Genomic DNA, 22,102 nt, shown 5'->3' with positions numbered 1-22,102 from the left:
ATAATTGTCTATTTGCTTTTAATTTTTTTTTAAAAAAATGTTTGTTTAAGCTACATTTAAATTGTAAAGCTTTATATTATTTAAATCATTACCAAAAAAAAAAAGAAAATATGCTGGAAAATGAATCGTAACAGTTACGCTATAGAAATGGATAAGAGAAATATGATCCTCCTTAAGTAGAAACAGAATCAATGTACTGGCTGCCAATGATATCAGAAATAGAGAAGATACTTTATCTTCCTCATAGAAGTGGTATCAAGTAGTATTTGTTCTTCCGTGTCTGGCCTATGTCACAAAGCGTATTGTCCTCTAGGTTCATCCATATTATGGTAAGATTTCTTTTTTTTTTTTTTTTTAAGATTTTACTTATTGAATTTTGGAGAAAGGGGGGAGAGAGAGAGAGAGAGAAAAGGAAGGAAAGTGAGAAAGAGGGGGTAGAAGCAGGGAGCATCTATTTGTAGTAGTTGCTTCCTGTATGTACCTTGACTGGGTAAGCCCAGGGCTACGAACCAGCAACCTCAGTGTTCCAGGTCAATGCTTTAACCATTGCACCACCACACGTCAGGCATGATTTCCTGTTTTTTAAAGTCTAAATAATATTCCATTGTATATATGTGCTATATCTTCTTTCTATAAAAGAGTCAAACTTATAGAAGCAGAGAGTAGATGATTGTGGTCAGCAGCTAGAGGAGAGGGAAACAAAAAAGTATTAGTCAAAAGGTACAAAGTTATGCAACAAATATAAGTCCCAGAGATCTAGTGTACAGCATAGTTCCCATAGTTAATAATAATGTATTGTATACTGAAAAATTTGCTGAGGATAGATCTAATATTAAGTATTCCTAACAACAACAATAATAATAAGAGCAAGAAATAAAGAGGACAGGAGGAAAGTTTTAGAGATGGTGGATATGTTTATAGATTGTGTTGATGATTTCCTAAATGTATGCTTATCTTCAAATTCATCAAGTTACATACATTAAATATGTATAGTTTTGTTGGTACATTGATCATACCTCAATAAAATAGATTTTTAATGGAAAAAACTAAATAATTAATGGCAAATTTTAGTTTCAAGAAGAGTTAGAAGTAGGGACTTAAGTTTTGGGGAAGCAGTACACCCCAGATTTCAACACAGCAGGAAAGCTGGGTTTCTCTTTGACTTTGATACATTCAGAAGAAGGAAACATTCAGATCTGTGACTGACCAAACTCTGTAAGGGCCACATTCTCAGGAGTTGACAAGTACAACTGTGACATTCAAGGATCAATTAGAATATGTTTTATTCACTGTCTTATGCTGTAAATGTAGTTTACCTCTTCTATAATCCCTGCCCTGGCATACTGGAGAGAAAGCCAAGTGACAAAACTGTGTGTTAATAAGCCTGAGAGTTCTTCAAGTTTCCAGCGGCATTGATTTCATGTTTACTTATCCAATATAAATACCTAATTATTATTCCAACGTTCACAGGATGCTTACTTTGGTTCTATATGGCAGTGGTCAGAAACCACTTTCTCTGACCTCCCTAACCACTTAGAAAGATGTGCAAATTATATTTGACCAGGATGGAAATCAGTACAGTGTTAATTAAGTTAGGCTTAAAGAGAGTGCTGAAATGTATGGGTAACAAATAATCACAAAGTTAGTCCTGTTTTCCTATAAATCAAGGTCCTTCCACTCAAATACAAGTAACAAAACAAGGCAGGTGGCACATAAATTAATTCAGCAGATGATTTTTTTTTTTTTTTTTTTTTAATCTAAAGGAAGCTGGCACTGTTCAGTTCCTGACAAAGGCAGTCAGAAAAAAATATATAGATCCAAAGTGGTTTTTTGGGTTTGTTTGTTTTTTTGTATTTTTCTGAAGTTGGAAACAGGGAGGCAGTCAGACAGACTCCTGCATGCGCCCAACCGGGATCCACCCGGCACGCCCACCAGGGGGCGATGCTCTGTCCATCTGGAGCATTGCTCTGTTGCAACCAGAACCATTCTAGTGCCCGAGGCAGAGGCCATAGAGCCATCGAACCCGAGACTCCTGCATGCCAGGCCGGGCTCAGATCCAAAGTTTTAAGGTTGTCTTTTGTTTGTTTGAAAGCTTTACTTTATTTTATTTTTTGTTCTTTGTGTAATGTTTTACTTCCTTTTGTTTTTTGAGATGCTCAACTTGAGCCTCCACCAATCACAAAAATGTTAGCAGTAATCCTTAATTCTCACTTTTCTTTTAGAAAAGTGCTTTTAAAATTTCAGTGAGTATATAAAGTACCTAATAATCTTGTGAAAAATGGAGAAACTAATTCAGTAGACCTGGGATGGCACTAGAGTCTGCATTTCTAACAAGTTTCAACATGATCCAAATATTATGGGGCCATGGATTACATATAGAGTAGCAAGGTACTAGTTCATCTAGAATTAGTAAAATTGCATCTTAACTTTCCAGTTTTAAAATACAAGCTGCTAAATGACTAAAGAAATGTCTATTTGTTTAAAGATAAAAAGCAGAAAAGAGAATATTCTCTAGTAACTTGACCAATTATGCTATAATCTTATATCTACTTACAAAGCATATACTTACAGAAATATATTTTATTTCTGATCTGTCATTATTATTTTATGGCTAAAATTCAATTTTAATTTTATATAGATATTTAAAAATCATATTTCTCAATACATAACTAAACAATAAAAATAATAATATTTGGAGTGGGGCTTGATAAGTAAACCACAGAACCATGAGTAATGTGTTAAACTGGAGTCTGTTTCAGAATCACTAATTACACAAGCAATTGTTGCTGAGCAAGAGAATGGATATTGTTTTTAGTATTCAAATATGCTATTTCCTAAAAGAGTTATCTGCAAGATAGTTGAGCATCAAAAGCAACAATGAGACCAAGGTCATTAAAATTCCTTGTTCAGAGAGAGAAAAACAAGCACCATATGATTTCTCTCATATGTGCAATCTAATGAACAAAATAAACTAATGAGCAAAACAGAGACAGACTCATAGTTAAAGAGCAGGCTGACAGCTGTCAAAGAGCATGTGCTTAAGAGACTGAGGGTAGGAAGTGAAAGGATTGAGCAAAACATAAAAGAGAAAAGAACTTATGGACAAGAACAACAGTGTGGTGATTGCCAGGCAGGGAGAAAAGGGTAGAGGGGGGATAAACGGTGATGGAGGGAGACTTGACTTCGGGTGGTGAACACATAGTACAGGGTACAGATGATGTATTTTGGAATTGTGCACCTGAAACCTGTATTATTTTTTTTTTCTTACCGGTGTCACCCCCAGAAATTCAATAAAAGGGGAAAAAATTCTTGTGAATAAAAATGGCTTGTGAACACAGCACATATTTTCTTATATTTGACTTGCATTCATGCTTCAGAAGCTCTGTTACAATGTAATTGGGAGTCTCAACTGTTTGATTTAGGATGTCAACTCTTCAATTTGGTACATTAATTAGTTTTCCTAACTGGTGATTGCAATATGCTAGGTAAGTATAAAAGTTCAAAATGCTCATGCCACCTGACCAGGTGATGGCGCATTGGATAGAACGTCGGACTGGGATGTGGACTGGGATGTGGAGGACCCAGGTTCGAGACCGCGAGTGATCAGCTTGAGCGCAGGCTCATCTGGTTTGAGCAAGGCTCACCAGCTTGAGCCCAAGGCTGCTGGCTTGAGCAAGGGGTCACTTGGTTTGCTGTAGCCCCCCGGTCAAGGCACATATGAGAAATTAATCAATGAACAACTAAGAAACTGCAACAAAGAATTGCTGTTTCTCTTCTCTCTCCCTTTCTGTCTGTCTGTCCCTATCTATCCCTCTCTCTGCTTTTCTCTATCTCTGCCACAAAAAAAAAAAAAAAGAATAAAAATGCTCATTTATACATTTTTTTATTTATAATGTAAATGAAACCACTGGATTCTGCTATTTTTTTTTCTATATTTTTCTGAAGCCGGAAATGGGGAGAGACAGTCAGACTCCCGCATGCGCTCGACCTGGATCCACCCGGCACGCCCACCAGGGGGCGACGCTCTGCCCCTCCGGGGCGTCACTCTGCCATGACCAGAGCCACTCTAGTGCCTGGGGCAGAGGCCAAGGAGCCATCCCCAGTGCCCGGGCCATCTTTGCTCCAATGGAGCTTCGGCTGCGGGAGGGGAAGAGAGAGACAGAGAGGAAGGAGAGGGGGAGGGGTGGAGAAGCAAATGGGCGCTTCTCCTGTGTGCCCTGGCCGGGAATCAAACCCGGGACTTCTGCACGCCAGGCTGACGCTCCACCACTGAGCCAACCGGCCAGGGCCTAATTCTGCTATTTTTATTTAAGAGTTTTATTTATTCATTTTTTAGAGAGGAGAAGGAGGATTAGAAGCAGGAAGCATCAACTCTCAATGTACCTTGATCAGGCAAGCCCAGAGTTTCAAACTGGCGACCTCAGCATTCCAGGTTGATGCTTTTATCTGCTGTGCCACCATAGGTCAGGCTTCCTTTAAATTTCTAACTCCCCCTCATTGATTGTATGATTGCTCATCTGGTTAGACAAAATTTGGAAAGGAAGGATTTTTGCTTCAGTTAACTACTACTTAATTACACTTTGATGACACAGTCATTTCTTAGGATTCACATTTATTGTAAATCATTTATTTAACTTTCAGCTCCAAAGAAATTGTGTAACAAGTATAAAAAGATAATAATAGAGTCCTAAGAATGCTTGTTTGTAAATAACCTTCTTTAAAAATAAAAAAGCTCTCGTCTTATGAGATTAAATCTTAATGCCTATCAACATTCTAGGTGCTATACTTCTAATGAGATGATAATATCAAGAAAGAGAATTTATGAAATAGGATATACTGAAGACCAGAAAGTTTTTGCCTTGAGAAAACTCCAACAAAAAAATTTTCCTTCTATGACATGTATAACAGTGTCAACTCATTCCATTTGTTTTGTCACATGAAACTAAAACATTAACACACTGAAAACACCGGGGAACAATTTTTTTTTTCATTTTCCGTTGCATGAACTTTTAGAACTGTTTCTATATATTTCTGCATCGCTGATTCCAAATCTAAGATTTGTTTTTTGGTGCATGCTCTAGTTTTTATGCAATTTTAATTTCTTTTTGTGACAGTTAATGGCATGCGTTAGTTTTAAAATTAGAGTTAAAGGGCAATGACTCTTGGATTGAACACAACCACAAGGCAATTAATGTTTTACACACATCACTTTTACATAATTGTAGTTGTTTTTAATATAAAAAATTTTTATCTGATAAAAACACCCTCTTATTTTATTTTAAGATTGAATCATGGCTTCTTCCAGTAGGTGTAGATGTAAGAATAATACTGACACCTTCTATTATGTATGTGGCTGTTACACACTTCAACGTCAAAGGCGCAATACTTCATCATTTGTGACACGTTTGTATATTGCTTATTTTGAAGTTCCCCTTGGCGATCAAGACAAGAATTGGGCTCCTCATATTGTGTGTCATAATAGTGAGGAAATGCTTCATGACTGAACAAAAGAAAATGCAAAGAAATGACTTTTGGTATTCCCATGGTTTGGCGTGAACCTAAGGACCACAGCAGTGACTGTTATTTCTGTCTAATCCATACAAAGGACATTGGAAAGAAAAAAACAAATATGATCACATATCCTAATATTTCTTCAGCAATACGACCTTTCTCACACTCTGAGACACTCCCGGTTCCAGTTTTGAATGGTATTATTTCTTCTAAGGATGAAGAAAGTGAACATGGTGATCAAGTGTATTTTGATAACATGCATGAGGAAATGATTGTAGAATCTGAAGGGTCTTCTGATGCCAAGCAGTCATTATCCCCTCAGCAGTTTAGCCAACCCAAATTGAATGACTTAATAAGAATGACATAAAAATTGTTCTCAACTTTTTGAAGTATGAGGAGCATAACTGGATCATTTGTGTGGCTCTTAAAATGGTAAATTTCCTGCTAGGACAACAGAAAGGTTTCACAAGTATCCTTGCTTTCTGTGTTTGTGGAACAGCCGAGCTCTGGAGAAATACTGGACACAGAAGAAGTGGCCAAAACGTGAAGATTTAGAAGTAGGGATGCAAAATTTGTGAATAAACCTGTAATTAATCAAGACAGAATCATTTTTCACCCACGTCATATCAAACTTGGCTTAATGAAGCAGTTTGTTCAGGCTTTGAATAGAGAAAGTGAATGCTTTCAACATATTATTTCTGCTTTTCCTGCCTTGTCTTTTGAGAAGATAAAAGCAGGTGTATTCGGCCCTGGCCGATTGGCTCAGTGGTAGAGTGTCAGCCTGGCATGCAGGGGTCCCGGGTTCGATTCCCGGCCAGGGCACACAGGAGAAGCGCCCATCTGCTTCTCCACCCCTCCCCCTCTCCTTCCTCTTTGTCTCTCTCTTCCCCTCCTGCAGCAAGGCTCCATTGGAGCAAAGATGGCCCGGGCACTGGGGATGGCTCCTTGGCCTCTGCCCCAGGTGCTGGAGTGGCTCTGGTCACAAAAGAGCGACGCCCCGGAGGGGCAGAGTATCGCCCCCTGGTGGGCAGAGCGTCGCCCCCTGGTGGGCGTGCCAGGTGGATCCCAATCGGGCGCATGCTGGAGTCTGTCTGACTGTCTCTCCCCGTTTCCAGCTTCAGAAAAATACAAAAAAAAAAAAAAAAGCAGCAGGTGTATTCGATGGACCTCAAATTCGAACCCTCATACGTGACAAAGAATTTGCCAGAAAGATGAAAAAGGAGGAGAAAGCAGCATGGCAGTCTTTTGTGGCAGTTACAAAGAACTTCCTTGGCAACAGAGAAACAAACAACTATGAACTTCTGGTTCAAAGGATGCTGTTGGCTTTCTGCTACCGTGGATGTAACTTGAGCATTAAGATGCACTTCTTAAACAGTCACCTTGATAAGGTTCTTGAAAATCTTGCAGCTGTTAGTGATGAGCAAACTATTGATGGAGCATCATACGAGATTGCCCTCAACAAGTACATAAACGCAAGAGTTACAAATGCAAATTTTTGTCTGAATAGAATTTAAATAAGTTTTGAACAAATTTTATGATTAAGTGTTTTAATATGTTCTATTTTGAAACTGTAGACAAATTCTGATGCAATCATATCTTTGAGTGTATTAATGTTTTTACTGCATTACATAAGTTATTATATTTTCACAAAGATGATGCCCAAGAAGACATTTTACTTCATTATGTTAAACTAAATGTTGAAAATTTTACAATAGGATGAAAACCTAAAATCTTTGAGTTGCAAAAAAACTTTAGCTTACAGAGAAAAACTAATGTCAGATTTGAGATCAGCACACTCGAATTAGGTAAGAACAAGTGTTTTTGTGGATGCAGCAAAAATTTTGTTCCCATTTTAATATGTTTACATTTATCATTTAAATTTAATGAAAGTGCCAGCTCAAATTAATGGCTTTAGTTGCCACATGGTAAAAAGCTTTGGGGTATATAGGAGAAATAAAAAATTAAAATGTCAAAAAAGTTGATAATTTCAAAATAGTACTAATACGTAGTTACAAAATAGGCAGAGGTTTATAAGGTAAAGCATAAGAAAATAGTTAATAACATCATATATATGAACACTTAAATTATCAAAGAGAACACTCTATAACATATGAATGTCTATCTTCTGCGCTGTACACTTGAAACTAGTACAAAATAAAGTTGAATGAAAATTATATTAAAAATGTTTTTAAATATAAAAAAATAAAAATAATTTTTATTGTGTGAAAAACATAGTTTGTAGTGCTTAAATGTAATCTTAGAGAAGTCACACAAGATCATCTCTCTTACTGTTTTAATCTGAAAATGATGATAATAAGAGGTGTTATTCTTTTGGATTGTTTTAAGGATTGAAAAATAATACTTTTTTTTAAAAATAATTTTATTTTTTTAATGGGGTGACATCAATAAATCAGGATACATATATTCAAAGATAACAAGTCCAGGTTATCTTGTCGTTCAATTATGTTGCATACCCATCACCCAAAGACAGATTGTCCTCTGTCACCTTCTATCTTGTTTTCTTTGTGCCCCTCCCCCTCCCCCTTTCCCTCTCCCTTTTCCCCCTCCCCCCCCATACCCAAACAACAGCTCAGAAAAGGGCCTAATATCCAAAATATACAAAGAACTCATAAAACTCAACAACAAACACACAAACAATCCAATAAAAAATGGGAAGAGGACATGAACAGATACTTCTCCCAGGAAGAAATAAAAATGGCCAACAGATATATGAAAAGATGCTGGTCTTCTTAAGCTATTAGAGAAATGCAAATCAAAACTGCAATGAGATACCACCTCACACTCTTATCAATGTCTCTTAGTTTCACTTTTATGTCCCACCTACATATGAAATAATGCAGTTCCTGGTTTTTTCTGATTTACTTATTTCACTTCGTATCATGTTATCAAGATCCCACCATTTTGCTGTAAATGTTCCGATGTCATCATTTCTTATGGCTGAGTAGTACTCCATAGTGTATATGTGCCACATCTTCTTTATCCAGTCATCTATTGATGGGCTTTTTGGTTGTTTTCATGTCCTGGCCACTGTGAACAATGCTGCAATAAACATGGGGCTGCATGTGTCTTTATGTATCAATGTTTCTGAGTTTTTGGGGTATATACCCAGTAGAGGGATTGCTGGGTCATAAGGTAGTTCTATTTTCAGTTTTTTGAGGAACCACCATACTTTCTTCCATAATGGTTGTACTACTTTACATTCCCACCAACAGTGGATGAGGGTTCCTTTTTCTCCACAGCCTCTCCAACATTTGCTATTACCTGTCTTGCTAATAATAGCTAATCGAACAGGTGTGAGGTGGTATCTCATTGCAGTTTTGATTTGCATTTCTCTAATAGCTTAAGAAGACGAGCATCTTTTCATATATCTGTTGGCCATTTGTATTTCTTCCTGGGAGAAGTATCTGTTCATGTCCTCTTCCCATTTTTTATTGGATTGTTTGTGTGTTTGTTGTTGAGTTTTATGAGTTCTTTGTATATTTTGGATATTAGGCCCTTATCTGAGCTGTTGTTTGAAAATATCATTTCCCATTTAGTTGGCTTTCTGTTTATTTTGTTATCAGTTTCTCTAGCTGAGCAAAAACTTCTTAGTCTGATGTAGTCCCATTCATTAATTTTTGCCTTCACTTCTCTTGCCTGTGGAGTCAAATTCATAAAATGCTCTTTAAAACCAGGTCCATGAGTTGAGTACCTATGTCTTCTTCTATGTACTTAATTGTTTCAGGTCTTATGTTTAGATATTTGATCCATTTTGAGTTAATTTTAGTATAGGGGGACAAACTGTAGTCCAGTTTCATTCTTTTGCATGTGGCTTTCCAGTTTCCCAGCACCATTTATTGAAGAGGCTTTCTTTTCTCCATTGTGTGTTGTTGGCCCCTTTATCAAAAATTATTTGACTATATATATATGTGGTTTTATTTCTGGACTTTCTATTCTGTTCCATTGGTCTGAGTGTCTATTTTTCTGCCAATACCATGCTGTTTTGATTGTTGTGGCCCTATAATAAAGTTTGAAGTCAGGTATTGTAATGCCCACAGCTTCATTCTTTTTCTTTAGAATTGCTTTGGCTATTCGGGGATTTTTATAGTTCCATATAAATCTGATGATTTTTTGCTCTATTTCTTTAAAAAATGTCATTGGAAGTTTGATGGAAATTGCATTAAATTTGTATATTGCTTTGGGTAATATAGCCATCTTGATTATATTTATTCTTCCTAGCCAAGAACAAGGTATATTCTTCCATCTCATTTTATTTTTTTCGATTTCCCTTAACAATGGTTTATAGTTTTCATTATATAAGTCCTTTACATTCTTTGTTATGTTTATTCCTAAGTATTTTATTTTTTTTGTTGCAATCGTGAAGGGGATTGTTCTTTTGAGTTCATTCTCAGTTGTTTCATTGTTGGCATATAGAAAGGCTATTGACTTCTGTATGTTAATTTTGTATCCTGTGACCTTACTGTATTGGCTTATTGTTTCTAGTAGTCTTTTTGTGGATTCTTTGGGGTTTTCTATGTATAGGATCATATCATCTGCAAAAAGTGATACCTTTACTTCTTCTTTTCCGATATGGATGCCTTTTATTTCTTTGTCTTGTCTGATTGCTCTGGCTGGAACCTCTAGTACCACATTAAATAAGAGTGGAGAGAGTGGACAACCCTGTCTTGTTCCTGATTTAAGGGGGAAAGCCTTCAGTTTAGTGCCATTTAATATGATGTTAGTTGATGGTTTATCATATATGGCCTTTATCATGTTGAGATATTTTCCTTCTATACCCATTTTGTTGAGAGTCTTAAACATAAAATTGTGTTGTATTTTATCAAAAGCCTTTTCTGCGTCTATTGATAAGATCATGTGGTTTTTGTTCTTTGTTTTGTTGATATGGTGTATTACGTTAACCGTTTTACGTATGTTGAACCATCCTTGAGATTCTGGGATGAATCCCACTTGATCATGATGTATTATTTTTTTAATATGTTGTTGTATTCCATTTGCTAGTATTTTGTTTAGTATTTTAGCATCTGTATTCATTAGAGATATTGGTCTGTAGTTTTCATTTTTTGTGCCATCCTTGCCTGGTTTTGGTATGAGGGTTATGTTGGCCTCATAAAATGTGTTTGAAAGTATTACTTCTTCTTCAATTTTTTGGAAGACTTTGAGTAGAATAGGAACCAAGTCTTCTTTGAATGTTTGAAAAAATTTGCTGGTATAGCCGTCAGGGCCTGGACTTTTATTTTTGGGGAGGTTTTTAATGGTTTTTTCTATTTCTTCTCTATTAATAGGTCTGTTTAGGCTTTCTGCTTCTTCTTGACTCAGTCTAGGAAGGTTCTATTGTTCTAGGAATTTATCCATTTCTTCTAGGTTGTTGAATTTAGTGGCATAAAGTTTTTCATAGTACTCTACAATAATTCTTTGTATATCTACGGTGTCCGTGGTGATTTCTCCTCTTTCATTTTGGATTTTGTTTATATGAGTTCTTTCTCTTTTTTCCTTGGTAAGTCTTGCCAAGGGTTTGTCAATTTTGTTGATCTTTTCAAAGAACCAACTCCTTGTCTATTAATTTTTTCTATAGTTTTTCTGTTCTCTAATTCATTTATTTGAGCTCTGATTTTTATTATCTCCTTTCTTTGGCTGGTTTTGGGTTGTCTTTGTTCTTCTTTTTCTAGTTCCTTAAGGTGTGAAGTTAAGTGGTTCACTTGGGCTCTCTCTTGTTTGTTCATATATTCCTGAAGTCATATGAACTTCCCTCTTATCACTGCTTTTGCTGCATCCCATAGATTCTGATATGTTGTATTGTCATTTTCATTAGTCTGTATATATCTTTTGATCTCTGCACTTATTTCTTCTTTGACCCATTCATTTTTTCAAAGTATGTTGTTTAGTTTCCACATTTTTGTGGGATTATTTTCCTCTTTTTTGCAGTTGAATTCTAGTTTCAAGGCTTTATGATCACAAAATATACTTGGTACAACTTCGATTTTTCTGAATTTGCTGATGTTGTTTTGTGGCCCAACATATGGTCAATTCTTGAGGATGATCCATGTACACTGGAGAAAAATGTATACTCTGTCACTTTGGGATGAAGTGTCCTGTAGATGTCTATCATATCCAGGTGCATATTCATTTATTTGAGCTCTGATTTTTATTATTTCCTTTCTTCGGCTGGTTTTGGGTTGTCTTTGTTTTTCTTTTTCTAGTTCCTTAAGGTGGGAAGTTAAGTGGTTCACTTGGGCTCTCTCTTGTTTGTTCATATATGCCTGAAGTGATATGAACTTCCCTCTTATCACTGCTTTTGCTGCATCCCATAGTGTTTTGTTTAAGGCCACTATGTCTTTGTTGATTCTCTGTTTGGATGACCAATCTAGAGCCGTCAGTGGTGTATTGAGGTCTCCAAGTATGATTGTATTTTTGTCAGTTTTTGTTTTAAGATCAATAAGTAGCTGTCTTATATATTTTGGTGCTCCTTGGTTTGGTGCATATATATTAAGAATTGTTATGTCTTCTTGATTCAGTGTCCCCTTATCCATTATGAAATGGCCATTTTAGTCTCTGAGTACTTTTGCTGTCTTGTAGTCAGCATTATCAGATATGATTATTGTTACACCTGCTTTTTTTTGGATGTTATTTGCTTGGAGTATCGTTTTCCAGCCTTTCACTTTAAATTTGCTTTTATCCTTGTTACTTAGATGAGTTTCCTGTAGGCAGCATACAGTTGGATTTTCTTTTTTAATCCATTCTGCTACTCTGTGTCTTTTTATTGGTGAGTTTAATCCATTTACATTTAGTGTAATTATTGACACTTGTGAGTTCCCTATTGCCATTTTATAGATTGCTTTCTGTTATTTTTGTGTCTTGTTTGATCCTTCTCTTTTGTTTTTCTATCTTTTGTTTTTATTTGGTTGTATTCCATACATCTTTCCTCTGTTGCTATCTTTTTTATCTCATGCGCTTCTGTGGTGGTTTTTTCAATGGTGGTTACCTTTGAGTAATGAAAAAGGGTCCCTACCCTGTTCATTGTAGCAAACTATTTTGTGAGTACTTTTGCACTCCATCATCCTTTGCTACTGTTAATCTCCATCTTCTCCCCCCCTTTCTGAAAAATAATACTTTTTACAAAGAAAATATTTTTTTATAAAGAAACATACTCTATATGTTATTTTTAATTTTGTTATTATATAACATGCCTAAAAGTGTTAACCTTACATTATGCTTTATATATATATTGATATATATAACATATATATAACTCATATATGGTTATGTGTAATATATTTGTTTATCTTTTGCTGTATAGAAGAGAACATTGTTAAATATATTGCTCAGGAACCGAAAACAAGTAAGTGGTAAAATATTATTGCCTTTATTACATCATCATCAATTATTAGTATAATTATTGTTGTTTAATGTATTATATAATAGTTTATTCAGTGTCCATTCAGCAATTATTGAATGTGTACTATGGGCTAGCTGTTGCTAAACTTATTGTTAAATCTTAGTATTTGAAATACATACTAAATTGAAAAATTATGTTCCATGTAATAAGAGGTTAAGGGAAATTTATAAATAAAAAAAAACAGGTACTTTATAATAGTCACTGTAATACCTTAATGTAATACATTGACTATTACATGTATTAGTTACATTATGGTGCTAGATTTTTTTTTTGATAGTTACTCCTTAATTCTCCATGATATCTCTACCAGTTATCAGACCTGCACAAGCTAATTTCACTGTTCCCATCAACTTTCTGGCTTCTACAATAAATTCAGCCAATGGGTACCTACTGGATAAAGAAAGGAAGAATGCAGAATAGATAAGGATGTTTGTTCTTCCAGATTATTCCTCTGGTTTTAGTTCTTTAACTATAATTTTTGATCAGTTGTCACTATGTCCTTCAAAACAGTCTTCTCTACATGACTTTCACCATTTTTTATAACTGCTTTTTTGCTCTATCCTTCTGGAACTACCAGTGATAACAATGTATTTTTACACCAGACTCTTTAGTCCCACTAATTTCAAATATTTTTATAAATTATATTTGCATGAAATCCCTCTTCCTCCAATAATATAATCCATTTTTTTATAATTACAATCCTGGTTGACATTTTAAAAAGAAGGTAAATACTATGAAAAACTGAAAAAGTGAAGAATAAAAGTAAAGCTGACATACAGTGCTAGGGCCAGGATGAGAATTTGAATTATAGTTGAGACAATTTTCATTGATTAGATCGTTTATAAACAAAAAACATGGAAAGGTCAAGGACGTTATCTGTTAGCTATTTTATAAAAGACTATTACAGGCAGAGTCAACAGCTAGTCAAAGGACCCTAATGTAAGAGTTTAACTAAAAACTACAAGGAATCCTTTGGTGTTTGCAGCAAGAAAACATGGTGAAAATTGGAAGCATATGAAGTCAAAGAGGTAACAGAAAGTTAGATTATTTACAATTCTGTATGCCATTTTTACAACTTTGTTTTTTACTCTGTGAAGAATTAGAGATGGATAGAGTTTTGAGCCAATGTATGGTATAAACTAATTCATGTATTTAAACAATTACTCTGACTTCTTTAGTATAACAGCTGAACTAGAGCATAGTGACTCATTGGGCGGCTAACTAGATTATACTAGTCTCCTATATGAAATATATATTTAATATATAGCCAATGATATTTTCTAATAAGTTAAATATGAATAAGAATTTATAGAAATAAAATTGTTTGGGAATGTTCAAGTTTTTATTCACTCAATAATACTTAACTGGTGGCAACACATACTAGTGTTAAAAATAAAGCTATGGTGAGAGTATGCTAATGGCAGGTAATCAGAAGGAGTGGGTATGCTGAACTTTGATCTCCATTGCATAAGACAGAGACAGATATAAGGGGCCTGTTGTAAACAGATCAAAGTGGGAAAAGAATATAGCAAAAAAGGAATACATCTTTAAAGAAGAAAATGGCAATAAACAACTTCATATCAATAATAACCTTAAACGGCCCTGGCCAGTTGGCTCAGTGATAGAGCGTCGACCTGGTGTGCAGAAGTCCCGGGTTCGATTCCTGGCCAGGGCACACAGGAGAAGCGCCCATCTGCTTCTCCACCCCTCCCCCTCTCCTTCCTCTCTGTCTCTCTCTTCCCCTCCCACAGCCAAGGCTCCATTGGAGCAAAGATGACTCGGGCGCTGGGGATGGCTCCTTGGCCTCTGCCCCAGGCGTTAGAGTGACTCTGGTTACAGCAGAGCGATGCCCCGGAGGGGCAGAGCATCGCCCCCTGGTGGGCAGAGCGTCGCGCCCTGGTGGGCGTGCCAGGTGGATCCCGGTCGGGTGCATGCGGGAGTCTGTCTGACTGTCTCTCCCCGTTTCCAGCTTCAGAAAAATACAAAAAAATAAATAAATAAAATAACCTTAAATGTAAATGGATTAAATGATCCAATCAAAAGACATAGGGTAGCTGCGTAGATAAGAAAATAGGACCCATACATATGCTGTCTACAAGAGACACACCTTAGAACAAAAGATACACATAGATTGAAGGTAAAAGGATGGAAAAAAACATTTCATGCAAATGGAAATGAAAAAAAAAGCTGGGGTAGCAATACTTATATCAGACAAATTGGACTTTAAAACAAAGGATATAGTAAGAGATAAAGAAGGCCTCTACATAATGATAAAGGGAGTAATCCAACAGGAAGATATAACCATTATAAATATATATGCACCTAATATAGGAGCACCCAAATATATAAAGCAGACTTTGATGGATTTAAAAGGCGAGATCAACAGCAATACTATAATAGTAGGGGATTTCAATACCCCACTAACATCACTAGATAGATCCTCAAGAAAGAAAATTAACAAAGAAACAGCATACTTATTGGACACACTAGATCAACTCGATTTAATAAATATCTTCAGAACCTTTCACCCTAAAGCAGCAGAATATACATTCTTTTTAAGTGCTCATGGTACATTCTCTAGGATAGACCACATGTTAGGTCACAAAAGTGCTCTCAACAAATTTAAGAATGAAATCATATCAAGCACTTTCTCCGATCACAATGGCATGAAACTAGAAATGAACCACAACAGAAAAGCTCAAAAATTCTCAAACACATGGAAAATAAATAGCAGGTTGTTAAATAATAAATGGATTAAGAATGAGATCAAAGAAGAAATAAAAAAATTCCTGGAAACGAATGAAAATGAGCATACAACAACTCAAAATTTATGGGACACAGCAAAAGCAGTACTGAGAGGGAAGTTCATAGCACTACAGGCACACTTTCAGAAGCTAGAAAAAGCTCAAATAAACAACTTAACCCTGCATCTAAAAGAATTAGAAAAAGAACAGCAAGTAAAGCCAAATGTAGTAGAAGGAAGGAAATAATAAAGGTCAGAGCAGAAATAAATGACATAGAGGCTAAAGAAACAATACAGAGAATCAATGAAACTAGGAGCTGGTTCTTTGAAAAGGTAAACAAGATTGATGAACCTTGAACTAGACTCACCAAGAAAAAGAGAGAGAGGACTCAAATAAATAAAATTAGAAATGAGAAAGGAGAAATAAAAACTGACACAACAGAAATACAAAATATTATAAGAAAATACTATGAAGAACTGTATGCCAAAACTCTAGACAACCTAGATGAAATGGACAAATTCCTTAAAACATACAATCTTCTGAAAATCAATCTGGAAGAATCAGAAAACCTAAACAGACCGATTACAACAAATGTGATCGGAACAGTTATCAAAAAACTCCCAACAAAGAAAAGTCCGGGGCCCGATGGCTGCACAACGGAATTCTACGAAATATTCAAAGAAGAACTAACTCCTATCCTTCTCAAGTTATTTCAAAAAATTCAAGAGGAAGGAAGACTTCCAAGCTCCTTTTATGAGGCGAGCATAATTCTGATTCCAAAACCAGGCAAAGACAACACAAAGAAAGAAAATTATAGGCCAATATCTCTGATGAATATAGATGCTAAAATCCTCAACAAAATATTAGCAAACCGGATCCAACAATATATGGAAAAAATCATACACCATGATCAAGTGGGATTTATTCTGGGGAGGCAAGGCTGGTACAATATTCGTAAATCAATCAATGTGATTCATCACATAAACAAAAAGAAGGAGAAAAACCATATGATAATTTCAATAGATGCAGAAAAGGCATTTGATAAAATCCAGCACCCATTCATGATCAAAACTCTCAGCAAAGTGGGAATACAGGGAACATACCTCAACATGATAAAAGCCATCTATGAGAAACCCACAGCCAACATCATACTCAATGGGCAAAAATTAAAAGCAATACCCTTAAGATCAGGAACAAGGCAGGGGTGCCTCCTTTCACCACTCTTATTTAACATAGTCCTGGAAGTCCTAGCCACAGCAATCAGATAAGAAGAAGAAATAAAAGGCATTCAAGTTGGAAAAGAAGAAGTAAAACTATCATTATTTGCAGATGATATGATATTGTATTATATATAGAAAACCCTAAAGTCTCAGTCAAAAAGCTACTGGACCTGATAAATGAATTCAGCAAAGTGGCAGGATATAAAATCAATACTCAGAAATCAGAGGCATTTTTATATACCAACAATGAACAGTCAGAAAGAGAAATTAAGGAAACAATCCCCTTCACAATTACAACCAAAAAAATATAGTACCTAGGAGTAAACTTAACCAAGGAGACTAAAGACTTGTACTCGGAAAATTACAAAGCATTGATAAAAGAAATCAAGGAAGATACAAACAAGTGGAAGCATATACCGTGCTCATGGTTAGGAAGAATAAACATCATTAAAATGTCTATTTTACCCAAAGCAATATATAAATTCAATGCAATACCAATTAAAATATCAATGGCATACTTCAAAGATATAGACCACATATTCCAAAAATTTATATGGAACCAAAAGAGAACACGAATAGCCTCAGCAATCTTAAAAAAGAAGAATAAAGTGGGAGGTATCACACTTCCTGATATCAAGTTATACTACAAGGCCATTGTACTCAAAACAGCCTGGTACTGGCATAAGAACAGGCATATAGATCAATGGAACAGAACAGAGAACCCAGAAATAAACCCACAGCTCTATGGACAACTGATATTTGACAAAGGAGGTAAGGAAATACAATGGAGTAAAGACAGCCTCTTTAACAAATGGTGTTGGGAAAATTGGACAGCTACCTGCAAAAAAATGAAACTAGATCACCAGCTTACACCACTCACAAAAATAAACTCAAAATGGATAAAAGACTTAAATGTAGCACTCACAAAAATAAACTCAAAATGGATAAAAGACTTAAATGTAGGCCGTGAAACCATAAGCATCTTAGAAGAAAACATAGGCAGTAAGCTATTCGACATCTCTCAGAGCAATATATTTGCTGATTTATCTCCACAGGAAGTGAAATAAAAGACAGGATAAACAAATGGGACTATATCAAACTAAAAAGCTTTTGCACAGCGAAAGACAACAAGAACAGAATAAAAAGACAAACTACACAATGGGAGAACATATTTGACAATATGTCTGATAAGGGGTTAATAACCAAAATTTATAAAGAACTTGTAAATCTCAACACCAGGAAGACAAACAATCCAATCCAAAAATGGGCAAAAGAGATGAATAGACACTTCTCCAAAGAGGACATACAGATGGCCAATAGGCATATGAAAAAATGCTCAACATCACTAATCATTAGAGAAATGCAAATTAAAACCACAATGAGATATCACCTCACACCAGCCAGAATGGCGCTCATCAACAAAACAACACAGAATAAGTGCTGGCGAGGATGTGGAGAAAAGGGAACCCTCCTGCACTGCTGGTGGGAATGCAGACGGGTGCAGCCACTGTGGAAAACAGTATAGAGATTTCTCAAAAAACTGAAAATTGAACTGCCTTTTGACCCAGCAATCCCACTTTTAGGAATATACCCCAAGGACACCATAGAATGGCTCCAAAAGGAGAAATGCACCCCCATGTTTGTGGCAGCATTGTTCACAATAGCAAAGATCTGAAAATAGCCCAAGTGTCCGTCAGAGGAGAAGTGGATTAAAAAGCTTCGGTACATATATACTATGGAATACTACTCAGCCATAAGAAATGATGAAATCGGATCATTTACAATAACATGGATGGATCTTGATAACATTATATGGAGTGAAATAAGTAAATCAGAAAAAAACTAAGAACTATATGAATCCATACATAGAAGGGACATAAAAATGAGACTCAGAGACATGAACAAGAATGGGATGGCAACAGGGGTGGGGGCTGGGGGGAGGGGGGATAGTGCGAAGAAGGAGAGAGGGGTTGGGGGAGGAGAGGGGCACAAGAAAACCAGATAGAAGGTGACAGAAGACAATTTAACTTTGGGGGAGGGGTACACAGCACAATCAAATGTCAAAATAATCTAGAGATGTTTTCTTTCAACATATGTACCCTGATTTATCAATGTCACTGCATTAAATTTAATAAATTTTAAAAAAAGACAGACAGATATATATGAGAGAAATGTATGCAAATTTTTGATAAACATTTCTTTTATAAACAAACTAAGCATGTGACTCAATATACATCACAAGGCATATGACTCTGGTAATATTGTTATGATATTTACATATTAAAATTTTATTTTTCTGTGTTTGAACTTAGCAAGGTACACATTCACATTATTCAATGTTGATCAAATTGAAGATATACTAGATAACAAAGAATATTTTTTAAAAAAATTTATTGACTTTATTGGAGTAATATTGGTTAATAATATTATACAAGTTTCAGGAATACAAGCCTATAATACATCATCTGTATACTGTATTGTGTGTTTCAAATCAAGCCTCGCTCCATCCATCACTCCTATTCCCCTCTACCCTCTTCTATCTCTGCAACTCCCCCTTTCCCTTCTTTTTTTTTTTTTTTTTTCATTTTTCTGAAGCTGGAAACGGAGAGAGAGTCAGACAGACTCCCGCATGTGCCCGACCGGGATCCACCCGGCACGCCCACCATGGGGCGACGCTCTGCCCACCAGGGGGCGATGCTCTGCCCATCCTGGGGGTCGCCATGTTGCAACCAGAGCCACTCTAGCGCCTGAGGCAGAGGCCACAGAGCCATCCCCAGCGCCCGGGCCATCTTTGCTCCAATGGAACCTTGGCTGCGGGAGGGGAAGAGAGAGACAGAGAGGAAAGCAGAGGAAAGCGCGGCGGAGGGGTGGAGAAGCAAATGGGCGCTTCTCCTGTGTGCCCTGGCCGGGAATCGAACCAGGGTCCTCCGCACGCTAGGCCGACGCTCTACCGCTGAGCCAACCTGCCAGGGCCCCTTTCCCTTCTGTAATCCTCATGCTATTGTTTGTGTCTATAAGATTTTTTTTTCTTTGCTTTACCTCTTCACCTTTTTTACCCAATCCCTTAACCCTCATTCCCTCTGACAGTTTAAAAAAAATGATGTTGATCAACTCTAATAGTAAATGTAGCCAATGCTAGTAACTTACATATTATAAATTGCTATGCAAAAATATGGTGTCTCAATAACACCATTTACACTTCATAGAGAATTTAGTCCCTTAAACCACAGTACACTAAAGTTTTTCTTTAATTTAGCAATGAAGATGCTGATATAAATACTCAGACAGAGTAAGTGAGAAGTCCAGATGAAATTCTTAACTTCTCTAATGTTAAAACCCATGCTAAATTCCTTTTTTCTATTACCAGAGCAATATTGTATATATAGACGTTGTCTAGATTTTCTGTGTTAAACACACACACCAATATTTACAACACATGAAAATATACATTGCACTTTTTAAACTATTTTTAATAGTAGCCTTTTTTATTATTTATAATAAATAATTTAAATAAACAAATTTTAGCTAATATATTTAAAATGATGACATTCACTTTATAATTCATTAATGTTTATAAATATATTTAATACAGATAAATATAAACATGCAATTTGTAAAAGTGTAAAATGTAATGGAAAACATAATTTTCCAAGAAATAAGAGCAAAATATATCTGTTTTAAGGGTCAAATCTAAATAGCAAGAAGGTAAAATTTAAGTAAACATTATATTATCAGAGTATATTTAAGAGTACATTATAATTTTTACTTTCATTTTTCTTTTACAATTAAATTATTTGTGTTGAAACATTCCATGTTATTTTCCATTATATTTTTCACAATTCTTTTTTTAAGATTTTAATTTCAAGCTTTTTGTACAATTTACAAAAAGATAGTAAAAAATATTTACTGCCAATAAAATTGAAGTCTCCTTATCTACAATAGCACAGATACAGTGTTGTACATGTAGATACACAATGTTATTGAGAGATATACATATAGATGATATATAGATACCTAGACATGGATATAGAGATATATCTGAAAAGATCAGGAAAATAATAGGTAGATAGCACAATTTTTATTTTAATATGTAAAACAATATATTTAAACACATGTATTCCTCATACATGTTATATTTAATAAGATTTCACAGAGACAAAAGAATGTTAAAACCAGCCTGACCAGGCGGTGATGCAATGGATAGACCATCGGACTGGGACGCAGAGGACCCAGATTAGAAACCCCGAGATCAATTGCTGGCTTGAGTGTAGGCTCACCTTCTTGAGCATAGGGTCGCTGGCTTGAGTGTGGGATCATACACAAGACCCCATGGTCACTGGCTTGAGCCCAAAGGTCACTGGCTTAAGTAAGGGGTCATTCGCTCTGCTGGAGCCCCCCTACCCCCTGGTCAAGGCACATATGAGAAAGCAATCAATAAACAACTAAGGTGCTGCAATGAAGGATTGATGTTTTTCATCTCTTTCCCTTCCTGCTTGTCTGTCCCTACCTGTCCCTCTCTCTGTCTCTCTCTATCTCTGTCACAAAAAAAAGAAAAAGAAAGAAAGAAAGAAAGAAAGAAAGAAAGAAAGAAAGAAAGAAAGAAAGAAAGAAAGGGAGAAAGGAAGAAAGAAAGAAAGAAAGAAAGAAAGAAAGAAAGAAAGAAAGAAAGAAAGAAAGAAAGAAAGAAAGAAAGAAAGGGAGAAAGGAAGAAAGAAAGAAAGAAAGAAAGAAAGAAAGAAAGAAAGAAAGAAAGAAAGAAAGAAAGAAAGAAAGAAAGAAAGAAAGAAAGAAAGAAAGAAAGAAAGAAAGAAAGAAAGAAAAAGAAAAACAGCACAACAGCTAGTGGTGTTCTGCTGTTTGGTAAAACAAACAAAATAAGACACTAATGATGTGATAATGAAGCTAATTTAAAATTCTCTATTTTTTTATATACTAAATTGCACACAATAGATGACTCATAAACAGTTCTGATTTTCATTGAAAATTTGAAGTATGTATTTCATCTATTGATAACAACTAAAAATAAATTTTTGATCATTATAAATTATTAATAGGAATCATTAGCCTTGATAATTATATTACATAGTATATGACTACTTATTCCTTGTAGGCTGTAACCTTGTCCTTTTCAGAATCAGATTACATAGGGATTTGCAAAGTAATTAGCTAGTAAATGCCTTTAAAATTAAATTTAAGTGAATTGAAGTAATTCA

This window comes from Saccopteryx leptura, chromosome 4 (genome assembly GCF_036850995.1).
Source record: "Saccopteryx leptura isolate mSacLep1 chromosome 4, mSacLep1_pri_phased_curated, whole genome shotgun sequence".
Taxonomy (NCBI): Eukaryota; Metazoa; Chordata; class Mammalia; order Chiroptera; family Emballonuridae; genus Saccopteryx; species Saccopteryx leptura.
This window is presented reverse-complemented; position numbering follows the sequence as displayed.